This window comes from Sciurus carolinensis, chromosome 1 (genome assembly GCF_902686445.1).
Source record: "Sciurus carolinensis chromosome 1, mSciCar1.2, whole genome shotgun sequence".
NCBI classification, from domain to species: domain Eukaryota; kingdom Metazoa; phylum Chordata; class Mammalia; order Rodentia; family Sciuridae; genus Sciurus; species Sciurus carolinensis.
The window spans coordinates 117,049,933-117,056,862 of record NC_062213.1 but is presented as its reverse complement, the minus strand read 5'-3'; the positions used below and the strand labels follow the sequence as shown (position 1 = coordinate 117,056,862).

At 32.9% G+C, this 6,930-nt stretch overlaps 1 protein-coding gene across 1 annotated transcript in view; it reads left to right on the top strand.

Annotated features, from left to right (window-relative positions):
• The window catches only part of LOC124983625 (pancreatic alpha-amylase), a 45,216-nt gene that overhangs the window by 1,456 nt on the left and 36,830 nt on the right, over positions 1-6,930 (top strand). The gene's annotated exons all lie outside the window — the stretch shown is intronic.

The following is a 6,930-nucleotide window of genomic DNA, read 5'->3' as shown; positions in this document are numbered from 1 at the left end:
GAATTGAGGAATGAAAGGAAAGGGTGAAATTGTAAGGAAAATGGGAGGATAAACATGCTCTTGGAAGGACTGGGTAGGTAGTACCTAAAATATGTACTTGTCTTTAAAGTTTGTGGTTCTTAATTTAAGTGAGATTAGTCAACATGTTGTGAGTCTTTTTTTTCCAGTTAAGTTCCACATGGGTGCCATCACTGAGTTTAGGCTCAGAGTTTGATTTGATGAAAGTTGAGTGTTTTAAAGGTGAATACAGCACAGTTGGAGAAGGGCAAGACTATTGATATTCAAGAGATTGATAATAATGGGGCACAATGAAAGTAATCTAGTTAAGGAGTGAAATGAGAGAAGGTTGAGACATGGTGGAAAATGGTATAGCCAATTGTAGATTGCAGTATAGTTGAAGATGTATTGAAGTTTCTTACTAGTAGCAGGAACTAGAAATTTGGTAGTTTGAAATAAGCACAGGCTGACTGAAATTGAAAATATCAGTACAGTAATTAATGACTGTAAATTCTAGAATGTGAAGATGGGAATAGGGGTGGTGGCCAGATAATGGAAAGAGATGAATTAAAGAAATTAATGAGTTGGAAAGCATTACCTAAGACAGGAGCCAAGAAGTAAATTATCCTCAGAGCATATAAATGTCAAATATGTAAGAAACTAGTTAAAAGAAAAAACTTTATAAAGCTCTTGATTCCCTATCTTGCCATACTGACAGGGAATTAAATAACGAACTATTTTGAGTTTACTGAGATATAATGGGTTTTATGAGTATGGGTTTTAAATTCAAATCTTATATCTATGACTTGACTTTAAGCCTGAGGAAAAAAATCTTTACAATAAAATTTCTTTATTTTTTTCTCATTTCCATGGGGATAATATCTACTTTAATGTTGTGAATACAATTTGATGAACATAAATACTGAATACAAGTCTGATATATGCTACTGAAGTATTATATTAGCACTCATGGTGGTGTTTCTCAAATGTATTAATCTCTTCCATTCCTGAGATGATAATTTTGGAAAGAAAAATGTATTTAGCTCACAGTTCTCAAGGTCCAAGGATATGGCACTAACTTTTCAACTCCGATTAGGGTTTCAAGGTGGATGGCATCACAGTGGCAGGCATGCATGGTGAGAAGAGATCACATAGTGAAACAGGAAGTCAGAGTGGGAAGGGGCTAGTCTTGCTCTTTTTCAGCAACCCCCTTTTTGGGAGCTAACTGGGTTCCCATAAGTAAATCTTGTCTAAGGGTGATGCCCCAGTCTTAAGGGTACAAGGCTGGTGCCACGCTCCTGTTTTAGGGTCTCCTCCATTTCAAAACTGCCACACTAAGGAACAAGCTACCGACGTTTGTACCCTTGGAGGACAAGCTGAAATGAGCCATACTGTAGTATCTGCTCACCTCATTTCTGAGTTGTGTGAATATTCTTAAGTGTTAGACAAAACCTCAGTCATCCTTCTACCTTAATTTTGACTGAGATGCTCAACACCCCCACTAGTTTCTTGCCTCACTTGGAGGATGAAGGTATTTAACAAATTTAGGAACTTAAGTATTGAGGACTATAAATATCATACAAACGTACCCTACCTCATTCTTACTTCATAGAGCATATGGATAGAGCTGGCCCCAGAACTGAAAACCATAACCCTGTTAGTAATCTTAATGATAGTTCATGGTCATTCCTAAATTTTAAAAATAGTTATCATGGTATTGGGAAAGTACTGATAATATAATTTGAGCCTATTGCAAAAGCTGTGTCAGATAGTCTAATTTTTCAATTACTTTAAACATTTAGTTCCCTATTTTTCTTCTTACTAGAGGATTTGGCATCATAACTGGCTATGTATGGGTCAAATACATTACAACTGAGGATGAAGAGTGAAATCTCATCTAAAATACATGAAAAGAGAGTAGGGGCTTTTCCTGTAGAGGAAAAAGCATAGAACTACAAAATCAAGAGGGAAATTAGGTATCAGGCAACTGAAAATGAATGTATTACTACAATATAAAATATGTAAAACTTAGTGTCATGTGGTTGTTTTCCATTTATGCCTCCATCCAGGGCTGAACTAGTGTAAGGTGAGTGAGACACCAAGAGTATAACATATAAGGAGCAGTCTCTCTCAGAGTAATGCAAATATCCTTCACTTTATCCTATTCATGACTCTGCCTTTTTGTATTGATAACATTAACTGAATAAGCATAATCATAGTCCTTATTAGGTAAATCACCAAAGGGAGGTAGTTTTCAGGTTTCTATTTTAGATTCTACTTGGAAAGTATTTGTTGTACAAATGAGACTCCTTCAGAATCAAAACCAAAAGATTCATTGAAAAGAAGGAAGGGGAAGAAATCAATACCTGTATGCATTTAACACTCATAGCATTTTGCTTCATGATGATAGTAATGATTATATCTTTACCTCTACTATGAGAACACTTCCCTTTGTAACAATGTTCTTCATGTGTCTTCTGTAAGAATAACGTTTATTACATTAATTCCCTTTACTAATGCACTTAAAAATGGTAACTTCTTTGGGATTATTCAGTAGAAATGAGAGGTAATCATATGTCAGTAACAAAAGGTAGAATTGATGGGTCTTAAGAGAAACAGAGAATTTCCACCCCAAATACTTTATTATATTCTAAGACGAGAGGTACAGTATTCACATGAAAGTCATTGAGTTGGGAGTAGCAAGACTCCTACAACTTTGAAAAATAACAATGAAAGAGACCCTGTTAACAACAATTATAAACTTTAAAGTAACAGGGAAAGTGGTAGGAGATTGACAGGAATTTAAAATATTAATGATTAATATATAAAGACCTGAAAGGCAGTTATATCTATTTTTAAAAGGGTAAATTAAAAATGAGAAAAGGTGTATTTGACTCTAAAAGAAGTTGTATCTTTTAAATTATGAGGGAGGATTTATAATCCTGTGGAGTCTTTGAAAATCTAAATTCAAGAAGAAAATTTGAGCAATTGAACTTAGAAAGACTTGTATACAAAAAGACCATTTTACATTTTTCATGGGAATATAAGTAACATCACAAAAAAGTACATGGAATTGATAACCAAATATATGAGGTAATGGTGTCTTCTCTGGAAGGAAAAGATGGAAAAAATGTGATTGGGTGGACAACTGTGTGTGTGTGTGTGTGTGTGTGTGTGTGTATATATATATGTATGTGTGTGTGTGTATATATATATGTATGTGTGTGTGTATATATATATATATATATAAATATAAATCTTATTTAAAGAAATTTTTGGCAAAATACCAACTTCCATTAAAATCTGGGTCTTGGGAAATGAGCCTCTTTTATTTTTTATTTTAATCTTTCTCTAGATCAGTATTACAACTTAAAAATAAAATAAATGCCTGTGACCCAATGTTTCTCAACCTTTTTTTTTTTTCAATATGGGGCCTTGTCCCCAGGGAACATTTTTAGACCTTTTTTTTTTTCCTAATCACCTGCAGTATTTTAAAACCACAATATACTGTATATCTGTTTATGTACCATATATTTATGTGTCCTTATGGATACAGAGTATAAGATTTTTCTCCTCCACCTCTGGAACCAAACTATATACCACATTTAGACACATGATCCTGTACAGTGAAACACTGAAAAAATTAAAACCTTAACAAATCATAGAGGATATTCTCTAACCATTGCTGAACTATACTAGACATCAGTAATAGGGGAAAAAAAGCACATTGCTAATTAACATGGGTTAAAATGGAATATTCAGGAGAAGTTAGAAAATATTTGAGTGAAAATAAAAATATGGTATTAATTTGTGAGGTTCAACTAAAGGAGCATTTAAAGGGAATATGTGTATTTTAAAAGAGAAAATCACAAGTTGCTGATTTGACTTTTCTTTTGAAGAGGCTAGAAATGGAAGACTAAATTAACCCCCAGAGAAAGCGGAGGGAAAGTAAAATGAAACTTGAATCAGTGAACTTAAACATGAAACAGTAGGGGGAAGAATAGTGTAAAGAAAAGCTAGTTCCAAGAAATAAGTCAAATTGAAAAAGTTATTGCTAGACTACTAAGAAAAGATGAATGACCAATGTCAAGAGTAGAAGGTTAATGAAAGGTATCATTAAATCCCCCAATTCTAAGATATACTAATGTGATACTTTGAACAATTTATCTCCATAAATTTGATGAAATAGACCAATTTGATGAAAGTCACAAACTGCTACTTATTTAAGAAGTAAGTAACCTGAATCCTTAATCTGTTTAAGAAATTTACTTTGTAGGTAAGTTTTCACACAAGGAAACTCAGTTGTTTTTCACATACTGTTTCACTGGTAAATTCTGCCAAACATTAAAGGAAGAAAGTGCACTATGAATCCTGCATATAAGACAATGTTCAGTAAAACTGCAAATTACTATTTTTCATGAATACAGAATCAAAATCCATCTTGTCAAGTGCGATTTATTTTGGGGAATGCTGACTAGTTCAACCTTTGAAAATCATTGTAATTGACCATAACATTAAAGAAAAAGCATATGATCATCTTAATTAGGGAAGAAGAGATATTTGACAAGATTAAATATCCATTTATAACAAAAACTCAGGAAACCAGGAATGAAAGAAACCCTCCAGTGTCTACAGAACCTATAGCCATCTCGATGGTGAACTACTCAATGAAAATCTTTCTCCTTAGGTTGTGAACAAGGAAAGGAGGTGCAAACTCTAGATTCCTATTCAGCATCTCACTGGCAGTGTGACCAGTGAAATGAAAAAAGAAAAGTAAAAGCTATACAAATTAGGAATAAAGTTGTCCCTACAGATGGCATGGTTTTAGGAAATTCCCAAGAATTAGCAAAATGGCTCTTACAAGCAATAAGTGAGTTGAACAAGGTAAATATAAATAATTGATCGTACTATATACTAACAACTAGAAACTGAATTTCCTTTTAAAGTATTATTTCCAGTAATACCAAATATAAGAAATAATTGGGTGTACATCACTGAAATATGTGCTGGACCTGAGTGTTGAAAAATCTTTGCCAATTTTTATGGAAAAAATGTATAATATACTCCCTGGGTCAGAAGATTTGTTAAGATGTCCACTTTTCACACTCTTGATTCATTCTTTTAAAAAATCCCAGCAGGATATTTTGTTGATATTGCCGGGTTAACTCAGATTTGTTTGGAAAAGCAACAGAACTAGCAGAACCACCAGTTTTGAAAACATGCACAATTGGAAGGCTTACACTATAAATTCCAAAACTTATTTTACAGCTACTCAAGATAGTGTGGTATTGACAAAATAAAAGACACATATATCATCGAAATAGAAAAACTCAGCAATACACTCACACACGGCCAATTAAATTTTGACAAAGTGAGAAACCAGTTCAGTGGAGAAAAGATAGTTTTTTCAACATATAAGAGAAAAATTTGATATCCATATAAAATAAAAAGGACCTCAACACATTTTTCTCTCTTTACAAAAATGTGTATTCAGAATGGATCATAGACCTAAATGTAAAATGACTAGTCAGTTTTAGTCCCTGTGACCATAGTTTAGCAAGGGATTCTTAACATCCAACACCAAACATTGTATCCATTTTTAAAAAATATGAAAAGATTAATAGGACTTCATCAAATAAAAATCTTTTGTTTTTCAAAAGACGAGAAAAAAAAAAGCCAGAGACTGGGAGAAGTTTTAAAAACCATGTATTTGGTGAAGATTATATCCAGGATATGAAAAGCACTCTCAAAACTAATTTTAAAAACTCCCATGCACATTCTCAAAATGGAGAATTAATTTGAACAGGCACTTCACCCAAGATTTATAGATGACAAATAACCATGTGAAGTTATTCAACATCATTAGACTGTAAACGAACATAAAATATATCTACGATAACAGCACCAACACACTGTTAGAATAGCATGACAGATTCTAATAGCAAGAATTATTAAGAATGCAGTGCAACTATAACTGCATTGTTTGTCATGTAAAATTGTGTAGCCACATTACAAAACACTTTGGGGACGGGTTCTTATAAAGTTAAACATTTAAATATGACTCAATCTTCTCCTAAGTGTCCAAGAACAAAAGCTGCTCACACAAAAAAACATGTGAGTGGAGTGCTTTTATTCATCCCTCAATGGAAACCCATGTATTTTTCAACTATTGTAGTACATCTATACATAGTACTGATGACTGCTATGTGAAACTATGACTTTATCCTAAATACATCATGTTAGATATAAGAAGCCAGACTCAAAAAAGTTACATAATGTGACATTTTCATGAAATTTTGTGACTTGTAGGACAGAGACAACTGCTTGCCGTAAGTCAACATGTGGATGAATAAGTTGACTACAAAGGGTCATGAGAATTTTGTGGTGTAATAGAAATACTCTGTATTGTGGTTATTGTTATGCACTGTGTATTTGTCTAAAATGTTTGCATCTGTATACATTACATAAAGAATTTTACCATATTCAAAACTTCATTTAATGAAAAGAAGGTCCCCCCTTTATCTGCTTGATATAAATAGGATAGGACATCAGTTGATAAATCTAAGCTCTGATCCACTTTAGGTATCTTTGGCATGAAATATACTGTTATTTAAAATTAAACATGCTATTTTCTCTTTTAAAATTATGAAGGAATTTCTTTTTTAGGTAAATGGAGTTCAAGGATTTTTCCATTTAATTTATGATCTATTTCAAATGTAAAGTGTCTTTAGCTTTGCTAAAGGAGATGGTTGTTCACTGATTTTTATTTCTATAAATCCACCAATCATTATTTAAGGTATTTAGTAGTTCATTACTCTATCTCTGTATAGAAAGGAACACTTTATTATCTTTGGAGGCAGAATTGTAATTTTAAAAACTCCAATTCTTGACCTCAGTAAGCCACCTCTCTGAACCTTGGCTTTCACACTTACA